The 18,091-nt window shown below is 43.2% G+C and overlaps 1 protein-coding gene and 1 long non-coding RNA gene across 11 annotated transcripts in view; both read right to left on the bottom strand.

The window, feature by feature from the left end:
* The window catches only part of ESCO1 (establishment of sister chromatid cohesion N-acetyltransferase 1), a 65,882-nt gene that overhangs the window by 35,113 nt on the left and 12,678 nt on the right, over positions 1-18,091 (bottom strand). The window lies entirely within an intron of this gene.
* LOC140906787 (uncharacterized) lies at positions 5-18,084 on the bottom strand. The gene is made up of 3 exons (XR_012157247.1): positions 6,648-18,084; positions 2,144-2,371; positions 5-1,778 (listed from the first exon to the last, which is right to left on the bottom strand). It is a non-coding gene; the product is annotated as an uncharacterized lncRNA (long non-coding RNA).

Genomic DNA, 18,091 nt, shown 5'->3' with positions numbered 1-18,091 from the left:
AAAAAGATAAGACATGTACATTTGAAAGTCAGCTAAATATAAAGCAATTCTTATATTTAAATGTATAAACAGTACTGCAACAAGCTTTGTGAAACAAAATCCTATTCAAATGATTGGGAAGTTAAAAATTTATTCAAAAAATGAATGGTGGTACACTAACAAATTAACACCACAAGGAAGTCACTAAAACATTAATGGCAAAGAAATCCTCAAAGTTGCTAGCATTCTTAATTCATCCTATCTTGCCTGATGCATGTTGTCTTCTATCATAGTCTCTATAAGCAAGAACATAATACAGCCCAATTACATTTTACACTAGGACTGAAATACTAGAACGTTGCTGTATCTGGCAGACAATTTTTTAGGATTTCATTGATGTTACTGTATTATATGTGTTCAAGTGTGTGGATGGGCATACATACGGAGATGTTAAATATTTAAAAAGCTACTAGTACATGAATACTAGAGGAATGCATTAACTACTAGAAAGTGCACCAAGCCTTCTTTAAGGCTGCAGAGCGTGGCAAAGGTTTTTATTTTATTATTTTTTTAAAAACATATCCGATGACCTTATACAGCCCATAAAGATATTAGCCTGCCAGCATAACTGAAGTACTGTTCCAAATCCAAGAATTGCAGCAGACCATGCTTCAGACAAAAAATTGCTGTGTGAGACGGTATAGACTCTGCAATGCAGAATCAGGATGTGCAGGATAAAATCAGAAGGAGCAATACAGCAGTAGGAATTAAATCTATTTGAGAGACAATAAATCTGCCAATTATTTTTAACCTATTATTACAAGTTATCACCTAACATTACTACAAATGAAAGAATAGAGCAAAAAAAAATTCTTCCTTTTTTTAAGCATTTGACTGCATGTCGTGAATAGGCCATTTCCTATGTATAGTTTTCCTTGGTTGCATGTGTCTCACACAACAGCAGGGGAGAGAACTGCCTATCTGACAATAGCATAATAAGAAAAACAAACTACTATTACTGAAAGTGACAGGAAAAATGGTTTTCAGTTTATTTACACATTTGAGAGAACCTTGCACATAAAACTCTTTCACTTCTGTTACTCAGCAGTACTTCCTATTCCCATGCACTAGCATGACATTACTCTAATGCAGTGCTCTGAAGGGAACTCACATACCCGCTCTTCCCTCCAAATACGGAGTTTGCCAGTAACAGCCGCAGAGTTGCTACAGTTTCTGGTTTTGGAACAGGATGGTGTCTCCTTTCCCCAGGACAGACTGGCAGAGCTGGTTGGTGAGCATCCACCACTCAACTCCTACACAAAGCTGAGGAGTGACTGAAACCTTGAGACCTGGAAGAAACCGATCCTTTTTTCTCCCAGATCTGTGCATGGACCTTGTGGGCAATACGAGAGTCATCCTGGCACTTTTCAATAGGTTACAGGGAGGAATTTGGACGTTGAGGCATAATGCTGACCAATGTTATTGCTGAAACAGCAGGGAAGGAGGCATGTGTCCAGAGCTAAGAAAGATAGGTGAGTGCCTTAACATTGTTTTATTATTCTTAAGATTGCCTAGTCTGCCCCCCTGAAATACACTCAAACATCAGCAGAAGAGAAGAAATTCCATTTTTAAAACATTTCAAAAGATTTTTTTTAAAAATTTTCAAAACAAAGGTTTCTGAAATTAGTTTAAAAATTTTACCTGACATTATCCCTTTAACTCATTCCTTAAATTGACAGTGTCCCTTTAGTCTTCTCCAAAAGCCTCTGTTGGGTGAAGTGAAGCATGAGCTGTTGAGACTTAGGAGAGAGCCAGTCACAGGGAGCATGAAGATTAGTTCTCAGCAATCTGACAGAGCAACGTGGTTCAAGACAAAGCCGCAGCAGAAATTGGGTTACCTGATCTAAAGTCATTCTTCTAGGCACCTGCAAACCTACACTGACTTGATGCAAATTGCATTCATACAACTGCAAAGGGGATAAAGACCCTAAGTCAGGCAAACCCCATTTGGAAGAATGTGAGAAGTTTATACTTCTGAAACCCACTGTTTCAGTCCCTTTGTAATTTCAAGACAACCAGCCATCACATTACATCAAGGCTGTCTTCACAACTAGAAAGGCTTTAATAATTCTCTCTAGATATTGGACATATAAAAATGTCTTACCAATTTCTCTTCTCTGAAAAGGTGCATCTCTGCCTTATCCTCCATTTGTGAGTTAAGGAGCTCCGCCTGCAAAATAGGCATTTGGTGCCTTTATAGGAGATGGTAGGGGCCCCTTGTCTTAGGCGTAGGGTGAAGCACTTCCCCTCTTGATTACCCTTGGTACAGCTGCTCCAGGCAGATAGAGCAATACTTTGCTCAGAGAGCAGAAACAGCCAGAAAACATGCAGGCTGTAAGGAACAGGGAGAAAAATGGAGAAAAGCAGGAAGAAGGTCCAGAGAAGAAAATATTTCTTCTTGGGCTCTTCACAAAGAATTAAAAAAAAAAAAAGCACAACACCAAAACTTTTGCCCTCTGACTGAAGCAGTAACAATTTATGAAATTTGGAGTCATGTTTTCCCAATCATTTTACTAAATTCCACAGAATAAAATTCTTCTTTTAAAATCTGTACATCTCCTTTTTGATTGGGTCATGCCTTGACAAGTAGGAAAGCCTGCCCACCAACTTCCTCCCAGAAGCTTCTGCGGCTTCAGGCAATACATATGGCAGCTCAACATGTCCTTTTTAAAGTAAAAAGAAAAAAAAGTAATCTTTTTCTAGAGAGTTTACCTTCTAAGAATTTAAAAAAAAAAAAAAAAAAAGTAAAAATATGGAGCCATTTCCTATTATGAAAAGCTGATTTCATTGGTCATTATAAACGGTAGCAACAAACATGTAAAATAAAAAAGGTGCTAAGTCTAAGTTTGAACATTATGCTGCATGGATAGTATTTACAATATTGATTTTTTCTTATTTGTCAAAGATTGATTCTGTAAACGATAGGAATATAAACTTGATGGAGCATGAAGGTTTATAATGTAATGTAAGAGCCAGTAATTAAAATTAACCAGTAACTGTTTTCTTTAGTTTTATACTTCACTGCTTCAAGCCCATTGGTTTTTAATCAACTTCATTATGGATAGCATCTTCACTTTCATCAATTAAACCTGTGAATTTTTTGAGGCCGAAGCATTTCACCTCTCTCATGAAGTACCTATGTCACAAAACAGTTAAATAGGAAATTATAAGGAAGTGTAATGAAAAAATAAGAAGGAAAATGAAACATATTTTAGTGTATAAACTTGAATAGTTTGTACTTTGCTACTATGAACAGTGATGTTGAAATGCCAGTACTGATCCTGGGGACCCAGCCTACCCCTTGCTCCTCTGGCTCATGAAGACGTACACTGGCCACTCCAACAGCACAAAGGGAAGATTCAATTACCGGTGGCTCAGCAGATGCAGGATGACAACTGAATGTTCTTTTGGTAGATTGACGGGGGACTGGCATTGTTTACTCACAAGTCTGGATCTCAGTAAGAAAAATATCCAAATGGCTCTAGCCACCTGCTGTGTCCATCTGTGAAGCAAAGAGGGAAAAGTTTCCCCTGGAGTGGACAGCACAGGTGTTGCAGCTTTTGGCTGAGTTTCAACAGTCAGACACCAGAGCTATCAGACGAGCTTAATGTGGAGCTATATGGAGGTTTTGAAAGAGCACTTTAACAGCAAGCCACAGTAATGCACTGTGATGTGTTCTACCTGGCCCTGCAGTCTGGGGGCTGTTAGGAATTGCGTGGTGCACATCGATGAATGTGACACAGATGCCTACTAGTTTTGTGGTGCTTGCTGTACATTTATGATTATTACACTGTTTATCACTGATCTTATTAGTTGTGTAAACGCATACAATCATGAGAAGGTGGGTGCTTTCAGTATCACCAGCCATTTTGCAGCATTTTCTGGGAACTAATGACGAATTATTTTCCAAACAAAGAGTAACAAAAACACTTCCAAAAAATCCTGTGCAAGTTAAAAGCAAATACATTAAAACCATAAGAAGTTTATGGAACAGAGCTTAATGAAGGGGAAGGAACATTCATGTCCATTTTAGCAATATAAACATCAACTGTGCCTCTCACAGGTCAGCGTATGTGAAGGTGTGGTTGTCCTTAATGGCCCCCGGTGGGGAGTGGTAGAATTACTGATGTGGCCCCTGATGCCACATGGAACGTAGAGAGGGCAGGTAGGCAGGTGCTACATTGCATTTCTCCACAGACTGCAAAGGGAAGCAACCTCAGGATTGTTGAGCCTATAGATCCACAAGAGCATGCTGCATCTGTGTTTGTGGCCCAAAAAGCCCCATTAAATCTTTGGGCATCTCCCTGGGACTTCTGGGCCTGGCGCCTGTCTGGTCTCTCCTTCTCTATAGGCCAGGGGTCTCAAACATGCGGCCCGTGGAGTTCTTTGTTGCAGCCCGCCAAGCTCCCCGCTATTCCCCCGCCCCCAGTTACTTCCTGTGGCCGCTATGCTCCCCTCACCCCGGCCCCTCCCCGCTCCTCTGCCTACCTCCAGGTTCTTCCTACCACCGAATTGTTTGGCGGTGCTTAGCACTTTCCAGGGGAAGAGGGGAGGAGCGGGAAGCCATGCACTCAGGGGAGGCGGGGAGAAGAGGCGGGGATTTGTGGAAGGGGATGGAATGAGGGCGGGGCTTAAACAGAAGTAATTCTAAAACTAAGTGAGGGTTTTGTCCTTTGAGTGAGGTGCATTACTGAGAGTGTATATATTTTATTAAAACCGCTTGGAAATAACTTAGTCGAAAAAAAGAACACTCATGGAAGAAGAGAGTTTTCCAAGACAAATGGGAGAATTTATATTTTTTCCACAGAGGTAAAAGATAAAAATTCAATGCCTTATTTGTCAGCAAATGATTGCTGTTCCCAAGGAGTATAATGTGCGTCAGCACTACGACACAATGCACCATGAAAAATATGATGCATTCACTGGAAAAATCCGAGAGGAAAAAGTTCGGCAACTTAAAGCAGCATTTGCTAAGCAAAGAAATTTCTTTTTGGAGATTAACAAGTCTAATGAAGATTCAATAAGAGCAAGTTTTGTAATACGTGAAATGATAGCTAAATCATCGTGACCTTTTACAGAAGGCTTATTCATAAAAGAATGTCTTGCGAAGGCCAGCGAAATTTTATGTCCCGATAGGTAGAAAGGTTTTGAAGGCATAAGGTTGTCTGCCAGTACAGTTGCCTGCAGGATAACTGATTTAGCAGATAATGTGCAAAAATAATGGATTCAAAATGGCAAAAAAGACTTTGAAGCATTGTCAATTGCTCTTGATGAGAGTACAGATGTATCAGATACCGCACACTGTGCGGTGTTCATTAGAGGTGTGGATTGCAATTGGAATATAACTGAAGAATTGCTTGACTTAATGCCACTGAAGGGTACCACAATGGGACGTGACATATTTCAAGGACTGGAAGAGTGCACTGAAAGAGCTGTGCTGCCATGGAACAAACTCGTATCTTTGGCTATGGTCGGTGCACCATCTAGGTGCTCTGAAAACATTGGTGTGGTTGGATTATTGAAGACCAAAACTGAACAGCCTCAATATACCAGGAATTAGCTTCACCAGTATACATTGCATTTTGCACCAAGAAGCCCTGCGTAGTGAAAGTCTACAAATGAAGGAAGTTATGGATGTAGTTGTCAAAACCATTAATTTTATACATGCACGAGGGCTGAATCACAGACAGTTCACTTCTTTTTTAGCAAGTATGGACAGCGAATATGGGGCACTTCTGTATCACACTCAAGTTAGATGGCTGAATCGTGGAAATGTTTTGAAGTGTTTTTTTACACTTAGAGAGGAGATGGATTCCTTCACGAAAATGAAAAACAAGGAGGTTCCACAGCTTGCTGATTCCACTTTTATCTGCAACCTTACTTTTCTAACAGACGTAACTTATCACCTGAATGCACTGAACTTGAAGCTTCAGGGTAGAAAACAGGTGATAACACTGTCATACGTCTGTGTTAAGTCCTTCAAAGTCAAAGTCTGAATTTTCCTTAGGAAAAGTTGAACCCAAATCCTTGGAAGCATATGCAGATATCATTTCTAGCTTACACGAACAGTTTGATGTGCAGTTTAAAGATTTCAAGACACTTGAACCACATTTTCAACTTTTTTCCCACACCCTTTGCTGTGGAAATGGATAATGTTGCAGAGGAAATGCAGATGGAGTTAGTGGAGCTTCAGTGTGATACCATTTTGAAGCAGAAGTATACAGATGTTGGAATTCCAGAATTCTACCTGTTTCTTTCGCAAGAAAGATTTCCCATGTTATTCTCTGCTTCCGCAAGGATAATGGCAATGTTTGGAAGTAAATATATCATATATGTATGAACAGTTTTTCCTGTTCCATGAAGATTAACAAATCTGTGTTAAGGTCAAGGCTCACTGATTAACATCTGAAAGCAACACTGAGACAGGTTTGATAGGACTGAGACAAAACCAAATATTGATGCAAAACGCTGCCAGCTAAGTGGCCAAAAATGAAATGACGGTCAAAATTAGCATTGACTTTTTGGATTACAGTTTTTAAAAAGTTAATAAATTGACTTTTAATAGCATATTACTTTTTTTTCCCCCATTTTTGACTATACTTTTGTACCGTTGTATGAAAAGATTTCAGTGATTCAGCCCTCGGGCCAATGTACGAATCCTCATGTGGCCCTCATGGTGATTTGAGTTTGAGATCCCTGCTACAGACAGTCTGCCATACTCATCCTCCAGGCCCTCTGTTCATGATCTGATGCAGCACTGGCTTGCATGATCTTGCTGAACACATCATCCCAAATTCTCTTTCTCTTCCTTATCTGGCTCAAGCATTATGCAGGTGTGGAGGAGGAACCTCTCAAGGCTGCAATGGCAGCAGCTACAGACAAAACAGAGGTACCATTGTCAGTATACTCACAATGGAAAGCAAAGTTAAAATTCAGAACTCCCTTCCCTTGCTCCCCGAAAGTTTTAAGCAATACATGCTTACTGACACTTTTGCTTCAGAGAGCTTGTGCACAATACCATTCTCAGCTCCAGCCATGGTGTGTATGGCCTGCCAAGGGTGAGAGAAATGAAGAAGGGATTGCTCAGTTGCATGAAACTACGTGTGATGGGCAATGGCACTGAAAATTGGCACCATTTTCCACAGGCAGTGGTGATTTCAGCAGATCTCACTCCTGAGGGTAACACAAAGGCACAAAGAGCACAGCTGCTGTTGGCAACCCGAAGCCACCTGGAGTTGTCCACCGCTAGCTTGTTTACTGCAATGGAGACTGCCAAGATTGTTGCCGACTGGTGTGGGAAACTATCCTACCATGAAGTAAATAAAGTAAATAAGGCTGCCATCCCTAAAAAACTTTGGGAGAGGATTGCTGAGCACCTCCAGGAAAATTTCATTGAGAGCTCTCAAGAGGATTCAAGGGACATCTCTGTGAATATAAACAAACTGCTCTGCGCAGCCCCCCTACCTAACTCTACAGTGGAATGAAAAGCATATAAACTCTACTTTTCTTTGTTGTACCAATACTTCTTCTAGTACAAGTAAATTAATGAAAATCAATAGTTGTGTCCTGTTAAGCTAGGAGCACCATAACTGTAATGGAAAATAAATGGACACACTTACCCAAGGTTCTTTCCTCTGCATTGGGCTTGCATGTGCTCAACTCCTGAAATTGACTGAGCTGTGCTGGAGTCCCAAAAAGCTCATGGCATAGTTGGACCCCTCAGTTGCATGTCCTCCATTCTCCTCCACCTTCCCCTCATCCTTGCTGTTCATGCCCGGGGCCTGTGCCTCAGGATCCTTGGAGATATCCACGGTGGTGGTTGGGTCTCCACCAAGTATGGCATGCAGCTCTTTGTAAAAAGTGGCAGGTCTGCAGCTCGGCATCAGATTAATTGTTTGCCTCCCAGGCCTTCTGCTATGCCTGCCACAGTTCCTTCGCTTTCACACAGTGCTGCTGCTGATCCCTGTTGTACCTCTTCTCCTGAATCACCTGTGAAATCTGCAGATGTCCACATTTCTATGGCTGATCTATAGCTGTGCTTTCACAGCCTCTTCTCCCCACAGGCCCAGGAAATCCAATATCTCCTGTCTACTCCAGGCTGCAGTTTGTCTGGAGCATGCAGCCAACATGGCCAGCTAGGCAGTTGCACACAAGAATGGAGAGCTGCTAGGTGTTCTCGCCAAGTTGGACAATCAGGAAATGGCATTTCAAAAATTTGCAGGACTTGGGGCGTGGGGTCAGTGAGCCTTCTGGTCTCCAAGACCCCAGGACAGGAGTTCACAACTGTGACCCGAGCAGTCAGTGTCAGGCATTGTGGGATAGCTGCTGGAGGACTGTTAGATTTGACACAGGTAGCACAGTATCTACGTTTGCGCTGCGTCAACCTCAAACACATCGACCATGGCTCAGTGCTGCTTGGGGAGGTGGTGTTACTATGCTGGCATTGAGGAGAGTTTACATTGGTGGGAAACAAATTTAAGTATAGATACATGCACAACTAGATTGATGCACAGAGGCTTGTGTAGACCAGGCCTGAGCTAAAAATGGGACAGATAGTTAAGCATAAGGGGTAACATGTTATAGGAGGTAATTTGAAATGGGGTGGATAATAAGGGTTAGATTGTTATGTAAAAGGAGTTTGAAGTGGGCCATTACGGGTTAGCAGGCAGGTGCGTTACAGATGGTTGTAATAAGCCATGAAACCAGTGTCCCTGTTGAATCCATGTTTTTTAGTGTCTAGCAGCATTATTTACAATTTCTTTCCCCAGGCCTGAAAAACCACCCTGTGTATTTCAGCAGCTTGTACCTTCCACCAACGGAAATTGGCCCATTAAAAGATATTACCTCACCTACCTCGTCTCTCTGATAAAAGTTAGGAGACATTTTAAAATTAAGGTGAATTATCCAATTTATCACTACCTTGTCATCCTCTATGTCCTGCACATCACTGAGAACAGTGTTTGCTGTGAAATGCTATTTCGTAAATTCAGAATATAGGTTTTTTTTAAATTAGTGATACTCAGAATAAATAGTCTCTCCCCTTGAAGAGATGTCAATATAAAAATCTTAAAAGCAAATTTCCTTATATCACAAAAACACCTAATTTTAATAAAATTGAAGACTAAACAGCATAGGGAGCTTTTTTTAAAATTTTGCAGTCCTGTCAACATGGAAAAAGAATTAACTGGACATCAATTTTATTTTCAGGTTCTCATGTACTTGCATTTAGAATGGCCATAGCGTGTCAGACCAATGGTCCATCTAGCCCAGTATCCTATCTTCCAGATGCTTCAGAGGAAACATACAGAACAGGCAATCATGCAGTGATCTATCCTGTGTCATCCACTCCCAGCTTCTGGCAATCAGATGCTAGGGATACTCAGAGCATGGGGTTCCATCCATGACCATCTTGGCTAATAACCACTGATGGACTTATCCTTCATGAACCTACCTAATTCTTTTTTTGAACTCCATTAAAAATCTAGGATGCAAATACAGCAAGGGAGTATTTGTTTAAAATTTTCTAAGGCAGGGGATGGAACATTTCTACTCATCTTAAATGTAATAAAAAGAAACAACTTAATTTTGCATAAATGTGGGAGCTCATTTAACCAACAACATGTCCACTGAATATGTAAGATTTTAGAAGTTATTTAAGGTCGGTCTTCCTATATCATAGTTCATAATATCTCAGACTGGATTGTTATATTAGTCTGAACACAACAATAATCAGGGACTTAAATTCTAACCCAATCTTTGATAGACTATACAACCTTCAGCAAGTCACTGAATCTTGCTACCTCACTTTCCATGGTCTGTAAAACAGAGATCATACTGACCTGAAAGTTGCTACAAGGATTTAATGTTTGTAAGTGGCTGTGGCAAGACGGCTGATGTTAGTATGGTGGATCCTGCACTTTTCTTGGCAGGGGTGCTAAGACGCCACTCCTTACCCCTGCTTTTGGGCTGCCGAGGTCCCCGCTAGTGGCCCAGGAAGGTGGTAGAGGAGGGACACAGGGGAGGAGTCTGGGTTTGCTCCTCACTTTGAGGCCCAGCACCTCTCAACCCCTGCGGGTTCTTACCCTCTTCCTCCTTGGTGGGGAACCTTCGGTCCTTAGATGCTGGGAGAAGGAGTATCCCTTACTTTGGTTCTTTGGTCTTTCAAATCTTACAACACACCTCCAAGCTCCAGTCCTCTCTCCTTCCTCCTCCTCCCCCCTGACTGCCTGAAGCAGGGGGGTTTATTAGATTCCTGACAGGGCCTTGATTGACTACAGGTGCTCCAATTAACCTGTAGCAACCCTTCCTAGTCTACAGGGAACCACACCTTAATTAGCCTAGGGCTTATATATTTCCCCTCTACCACTGCTCCCTGGCCCTCCTGTACCACATATTCTGCCCCCCCCCCCCCCGACACCACAGGGTTGGACTACTTGAGACAAGAGACATGTTGTCAGGACAGGCTGTCCACGTTGCCATGTTGGCTTCCAGCTCTATGCTGTATCCAGAAGTGGAAAGTTTGTCAGGATAGAAGCCATCTAGTCACTCATGCATTCCTCTCCTTGTTTGTGTGCATCCATTGGAGTGGGGTGTGGTCTGTCACAAGGGTGAACCGCCACCCAAGCGGATAGTATCATAGAATTTCTGTGGTCCATTTAACTGCTAGGCATTCCTTTTCTACTATGGCGTACCATTGCTCCCTGGGCAGGAGCTTTCAGCGAAGGTAAAGGATTGAGTGCTCCTCATCCCCCGCCATCTGTGAAAGGATGGCCCCTAGTCCTACCTCCGAGGCATCTGTTTGTAGGATGAATTCCTTTTTGAAATCTGGGGCTATGAGCACTGGATGGCTGCAGAGGGCTGTCCTTAGGTCTGTGAAAGCTTCTTCTGCTGCTTCGGTCCACTTAACTATCTCCGGGCTCCGAGCTCTTATCAGGTCCGTCAGAGGCGCTGCCTTTGTGGCGAAGTGAGGGATGAACCAGCAATAGTACCCCACTATCCCTAAGAATGTGCCGACTTGCTTCTTGCGGATCAGGCAGGGCCATTCCTGTATTGCCTTCACTTTGTTTCACTGGGGCTTCACCAGGCCCCTTCCGACTACATACCCGAGGTATCTGGCCTTGGCTAACGCCATTGCACATTTGGATGGGTTAGCAGTGAGGCCAGCCTGTCTAAGAGCATCTAGTACCACTTCCACTTTTCCCAGGTGCGTCTCCCAGTCAGGGCTATGGATTACCACATCTAAATAGTCAGCAGCATACTTGGCATGGGGTCGAAGTAATCTGTCCATCAATTGTTAGAAAGTCACGGGGGCCCCATGGAGCCCAAAAGAGAGGACAGTATATTGGAAACGGACGTCGGGAGTAGAGAAAGCGGTTTGTTTCCTTGGCGTCCTCATCCAGGGGGGATCTGCCAGTAACCTTTTGTCAAGTCCAAGGTGGTCAATTATCGGGCCTTGCCTAACTGATCCACCAGCTCATCAATACGTGGTATTGGGTAGGCATCGAATTGAGAGACCTTGTTTAACTTTCGGAAGTCATTACAAAATCTCAGGCTGCCATCAAGCTTGGGGACCAAGACAATAGGGCTGGACCACTGGCTGTGTGATTCCTCAATCACCCAAGTTCCAGCGTCTTCCTTACTTCTGTCGTAATTTCTTCTCTTTTTGCCTCTGGTATGTGATATGGTTTTATCGTCACCCTTGCTCCGGGACAGGTGACGATGTGGTGTTGGATCAGTGTCGTATGGCCTGGTTGTGTGGAGAATACGTCTGGGTTCCGCTGGATCATATCGACAACCTCTGTTCATTGTTCTGGGGGCTAATTTGGCGGATATCTTTACCTGCCCTTGTGGGCCATCTGCCTAGGATGGAGCCGGCAGGACAACCAGGTACATCTCCCGATCAAGCCAGGGTTTCAGTAAGTTGACGTGGTATATCTGCTCTGACCTTCGGCGGTCTGGCTGCTTCACCTTATAATTCACCTTCCCAACAGCTTGCATGATCTCATAGGGTCCATGCCAACTGGCCAGGAGCTTACTTTCTGTGATTGGTACCAGAACCAGCACCTGTTCTCCTGGTTGAAATTTCCATGTTTTTGCCCAATGATTGTAGTAGGTTCTTTGGGCCTCTTGTCCTTTCTCCAAATGCTCTCATACTATGGGGGTCACTTGAGCTATTCGTTCTCTCATGTAGGCTACATGTGCAAAGACGTTCTTCCATGGGTTGGGTTGTTCCTCTCATTCCTCCTTCGCCATGTCTAATATGCCACATGGGTGGCATCCATACAGTAGCTCGAAGGGGGAGAATCCAGTAGATACTTGGGGAAGTTCTCATATTGCAAACATCAGGTATGGGAGGAGGGTATCCCAGTCTTTTCCACTTTGGCCCACCACCTTTTGGATCATGCTCTTGAGAGTTTGGTTAAATCGCTCAACCAGACCATCTGTTTGGGGATGGTAGACTAAGGTCCGCAAGGCTCAGATGCGGAGCAGGGTACATAAGTCTTTCATTATTCTCGACATGAAGGGAGTCCCTTGGTCAGGATCTCCTTAGGGATGCCTACCCTAGCAAAAACTTGCACCAGTTCTTTTGCGAGTGCCTTGGACGTGTGGTTTCCTAAAGGAATGGCTTCGGGGTACCGTGTAGCGTAATGCAGGATGACAAGTATGCTTCAGTGGTACGAGGCTATTCTTTCTAGTGGGCCCACTAGATCCATTGCTATGCTTTCAAAAGGAACTTCAATTATAGGCAAGGATACCAGTGGGGCCCTTAACTGAGGTCAGGGGCTATGCCACTGACTCTCTGGGCAGGAGGTGCAATAGCGCTGGACTTCTGCCCATACCCATGGCCAGTAGAACCTACTTAGGACTCTATCCAGGGTCTTGTCTGCTCCTAAGCGTCCACCAAACAGATGACTATGAGCTAACTCTAATACCGCCCTTGTGTGCTTCCTTGGCACCAAGAGCTGTTCTACTACTCCCCCCCCCCCATATTGGTACTAGCCAGTACAACAGATCCTGCTTGATTATATAGTGTGGCCCTGGGCCTTTAGTTTTCCCTTCTACTAGCACGCCATTCACCTTTACTACCTCCTCCCTCAAGTTCACATATAGTGAGTCATCAGCTTCGTCCTGCCCAAAATATTTGCATGTGGGACCGATCTGGCCTGATTCTATTGGATTGGGCTCCCCTCCTTCTCTTGGGGGTGCTTCCGCTCATGCTGGGGGCCATCTCTGGGTCTCCACGGGGCCTCCTTCCAACCAGGGCAGCTCTTTGGTTTGCCACCAAAATCCTGGTTCTTAATCTTTTGCCTGCCCTCCTTTCCCAGTCTGGATTTCCGAGACTTCCCGGGGGGTGAAAATACCTCTGGGGAAAACCCAGCAAAAATTGTGGTAGGGCCATCCATAGGCGCCTTGAACTCTGCTTGTGGTTTACTTCCCTCCCCTAACTTGATGGGGAGGTGGGGAAGAGTAGGCTCTCAAACCCAGGAAAGTCCCTGTCAATTAAGACTGAGTAGGGAGGCTTACGGACCACCCTTGCAGTCATCTTAGTAGTGTTTCCCTGGATCTCAATCCATATTGGAATTGTGGGGTAGAAATTTACTGTGCCGTGGACACACGTCACTCCGGTGCTCTTGGCCTGGCTCAGTTGGTTTTGGCCCACTAATTTCCCTGAGACCAATGTGACAGCACTCCCAGAGTCCACCAAAGCTATGGTCTGGATGCTGTTCATCTTTACTGGTCTGGTGTAAAGATGTGGGGCCTTTGTGACCCCCACCAGGCTGATTAGGCCACATTGGTCCCCGGGATCCCCCAGATTGCACTGCATGGACTCCTCCCTGTTGGGGCACTGGGCTGCTATATGCCCCAATTCCCCACACCTCATAACAGCGATCTCATATCCCGAAAGTTGCCCTCTGTCTTGAGCACTCTAACGTGCTTCCTCAGCCCTCTCCCCCCAGACTCCTAGGTTCCTTTGGGGGCCTCAGGCCGCTTCTTGGTGCCTGTTCTTCCCGTCATGTCTTTCCTGGAGGTCTCGGGGTTGGGACTGATTTCTTGAAATGCTGTGTTTCACCTCCCAGGGTTTCAAACAGCTCACTGGCTGCCAGCTGTCTCTCGAACTGGTCACCCTTGTAGTCATAGGTGGAGGGATCATTCTGGCTTACCAAGGCTTGGAGGCCTGAGGATAGTCCCCTCCTATAGCGGTCCAGCACCAGGAGCTCCATCATTTTCTCCAAGCTGAGAGCCTCTGGACGTAACCACTTCTGGGCTAGGTGGATTCGGTCAAACGGATGTAAACGCTATGTCTGGTCTTCGCAGTACTGTCATTCATGGAACCTCTGGGCTCAGAAGGCCGTTGTTATCCCTGCCCTAGCCAGGATCTCTACCCTCAACTGAAGGCAATCTGCTACCTCCTCTGCAGTCATATCATAGTAGGCCTTCTGGGCCTCCCCACACAAAAAATGGGGCAAGGATGCCTGACCACTTGTCTTGGGGCCAGGCCTCCCGCAGAGCTGTCCTCTCAAAGGCCAGGAGGTATGCCTCCACATCCTCCCGGGTCATTTCCTGCAGAAAGTTGCTGGCTTGTATGGTCCACATCCCATCATACCCGTGGCTCAGCTCCATAAGGGCCTTCACCTGGTTCATTAGTTCCTGCAGCATGGCCCGATCTTGGGTGGCCTAGGTCATCAGCAGGTGATCGGCCTCCTGTTGGGCAGCTGCCTGGAACCGGGTAGCCTCCTGCTGGGCGGCAGTGGCTTGCACCAGTGCTTCAACCACATCCTCCATCTTGGGGCAAGGTGGTAGTGACCCTCCCTGGATTATGTTCCCAGTGCAGAAATCCCACCCCTCACACAATGTATGACAAAATGGCCAACGTTAGTATGGTGGGTCCTGCACTTTTCTTGGCAGGGGTGCCTAGATGCCACTCCTTACCCCTGGTCTTGGGCCGCTGAGGTCCCTACTAGTGGCCCAGGAAGGTGGTAGAGGAGGGAAGCGGGAGAGGGGTCTGGGTTTGCTCCTCACTCTGAGCCCCAGCCCCTCTCAACCCCTGTGGGTTCTTACCCTCTTCCTCCTTGGGTGGGGAACCTTTGGTCCTTAGACTCCCTCCCCTGTTGGGGCAGGGTCTCGCCTTACTTCGGTTCTCTGGTCTTTCAAATTTTACAACACACCTCCAAGCTCCAGTCCTCTCTCCTTCCTCCTCTTCCCAACTGCCTGAAGTAAGGAGTTTTATTAGGTTCCTGATAGAGCACCTATAGTCAATTAAGGCCCTAATTAACCTGTAGCAACCCTCCCTAGTCTACAGGGAACCAAGCCTTACTTAGCGTAGGGCTTATATATTTCCCCTCTACCACTTCTCCCTGGCCCTCCTGTATCACAGTGGCTTTTAACATAAAAATATTCCTCCTCCAAAGTATATTTCACTATGTGTGCATGCACACATAATGAGGTTTTCACTGCTCTTTTGTTTTGTAACCTTCATAAAAAAGAGGAAAGATGATCTTGTTAAGGCACTCAGAAGATCTAGGCTCTGCCAGACTTCCCGTGTAATTTTCTGTGTCTCAGTTTTACATCAGTAAAATGAGAATAATAGTTGTGATGCGAGGATTAATGGTTAGGCAAGCTCAGACACTAATGACATGCACCATAAAAAAAAAAAAAAGGATTGAAAATCAGTACAAGTATTGAGTATTAGAACAACTTCAAGTTCTAGAAGAGTGTCCTCTCTCAATATTAAAAAAAAAAATCTATCATTTAAAAGCAAACAGCAAGAATTTTTAATACCTTTTGCAGACAAATTGAGCTTGTTATAGATTTTATACTCACAGGTAATACAAAAAGGTATTCAGTACGGATGCACTACACAAAGGAGATAATATGCGATTTTATGGACTAAATTCTTGTTAACAGATAATATAAAACTGCATATGGGGGGAAAATTGTTTTACCCATAACATTCCCTCCAAATACCAAACAGAATGGTAGAATTTATAAGAATATTTGACAAGATTTATATCATACCTCAGTTCCAAGGACTCTGGCATTGTACAAACAGTTAGAATAAAAAAGGGGCAAAAAATGCACAATATAAAGCCAAAATACTAACATGATCACGGCTACAGTAAAGTAGTAGTAATTAATGTTGGGCTTAAGGTCCTAACATCTTACAACAGAGAACACCTCCAAAAGACGAGGGGTTTTTTTGGTAAGTTAGACGAGCTGGGGTAGAGAGATAGGGATAGACAGATGTCCAAGAGGATTACATCTCAAACCATAGGAGCCACGATCGGAACAACTTTCTTACCACAGATAAGAACAAAACTCCTAAAAAATTGGATGTTTAATGTTTTAACTAAGTAGTGAATGGGTCTGAGATAGGACAGCAATTTGAACTATTTTGTTTAAAATAAGAGTATAATAAACTGCTGCTCCTAACAGCATGCCAGAAATTTTAAGAGATGTAAAATGTTTTTCAGCCAATATATGCAAGATAATTACTATATATTACATGTTTGCAAACAGTTTTAAATGGGCTGTACACATGGTATACAGCAAAAGCTCATTTACACATTTCTTTAAAAAGTAAAGACTAAATATCTGGAAATAGAGTTGGTCAAAAAATAATACTGACAATTATGAACTTCAAAAAAAGATTTTTTTTTAAATTTAAATTGCCACTCTTTCAACCACTGTATATGCAAAGTTTTAAGAGTCAGGTGCTTTCCTACAGATGCAAGTACAAACATTTTTAAAAACCACACATCAAACTATGACATCTTATCTGTACATATACCTTTATCTGGTTCTAGTTTAACATTTTACAAAAAAAGTTAACTTGGAGGTGTAATCTTCTGTGCACCTAGATTGAAGGCTTTAGTCAGTTTTTGCAGATACGACATAAGCCTATAAATCACTGTGCCATATATACTATTATTTGATTAAAGTGAACTACAGGCATAACAACTACACCGGACCCCCGCTAGAACGCGGGATTTGGGATCCATGCGTGGTACCGCATTAAAATGAATTGCGATTAAATTTGGGATCCATGGCCGCGACCGTGTTATATGTGAATTCGCGCTATATAGATGTGCATTCTACCAAGGGTCCGGTGTATATCCTTCATTGATAAACAGGGATTGGGTTAAAATGCAAATGTTAAGAGATGTATACAATTAATATTTTGGAGACTGTTTTATTTTTAGCAGATTAAGGACTTTAATATTACAAAAGTGTGGATAGTCATAATGTCTGCCTTAATGAGTTCAATTTTTTAATTGTTTCTGCTGCAGCGTTGTGTGGTCCTTCAAACTAGGACAATGTGTGTGCTTTTGCTCCCTTACCATTTTGAAATTCTTTGGTTGAATAGTTTTTGCTCTACTTTTCCTTTAGTAGAAATAGCTATTTGTATTTTAGTTTACCAATTTATTTATGCCTCTCACTGTATCAGTTATTGATGAAGCTAGCTCATCAATGATTTGTGGAAAAGTTCTTTCCCTATCTTTAGTTTTAGTCAGTGCCTTACAAAAAATATCCATATATCATTACATAAGTGTAATGCATTCATATGTAACCTCACACAGAAAAATCTGCCAGATATACTTGCTTATCCCCACTAGTGAGATTCTATAATTTGCATAAACTAAGGACTAGTTTATATGCAAAGACAAATTTATTTCTCTTCTTTTCCCACTTTCCTTCATAAATAAAGCTCCTCCTTTGTATTTGAGAAAGCAAATACTGCCTATTTAAAAAAATTAAAAAAACCCATACACCACGAATTTTGGAAGACTCAGTTTAAACAACATGGATTACAGAATAATCAGTCCAGCACCACTTTTCAATGCCAACAATTCAATGAAAGTGTGAAATGGTTAGTGATTACAAAAAGTTACAGAAATAACACTATGTAAGGATAACTACATTTAAGACAAGCTCATAACATTTAAGAGGTGGGACAGCTCATTCAAAAATATTTATTGTAAAGGTTGTGTTAACATTTCAAGATACAGTGTTAGGAAACGCAAATTTGACAACATTAAAAGGAAAGTACTTA

Source organism: Lepidochelys kempii, chromosome 2 (assembly GCF_965140265.1).
Source record: "Lepidochelys kempii isolate rLepKem1 chromosome 2, rLepKem1.hap2, whole genome shotgun sequence".
Taxonomy (NCBI): Eukaryota; Metazoa; Chordata; order Testudines; family Cheloniidae; genus Lepidochelys; species Lepidochelys kempii.
This window is presented reverse-complemented; position numbering and strand designations above follow the sequence as displayed.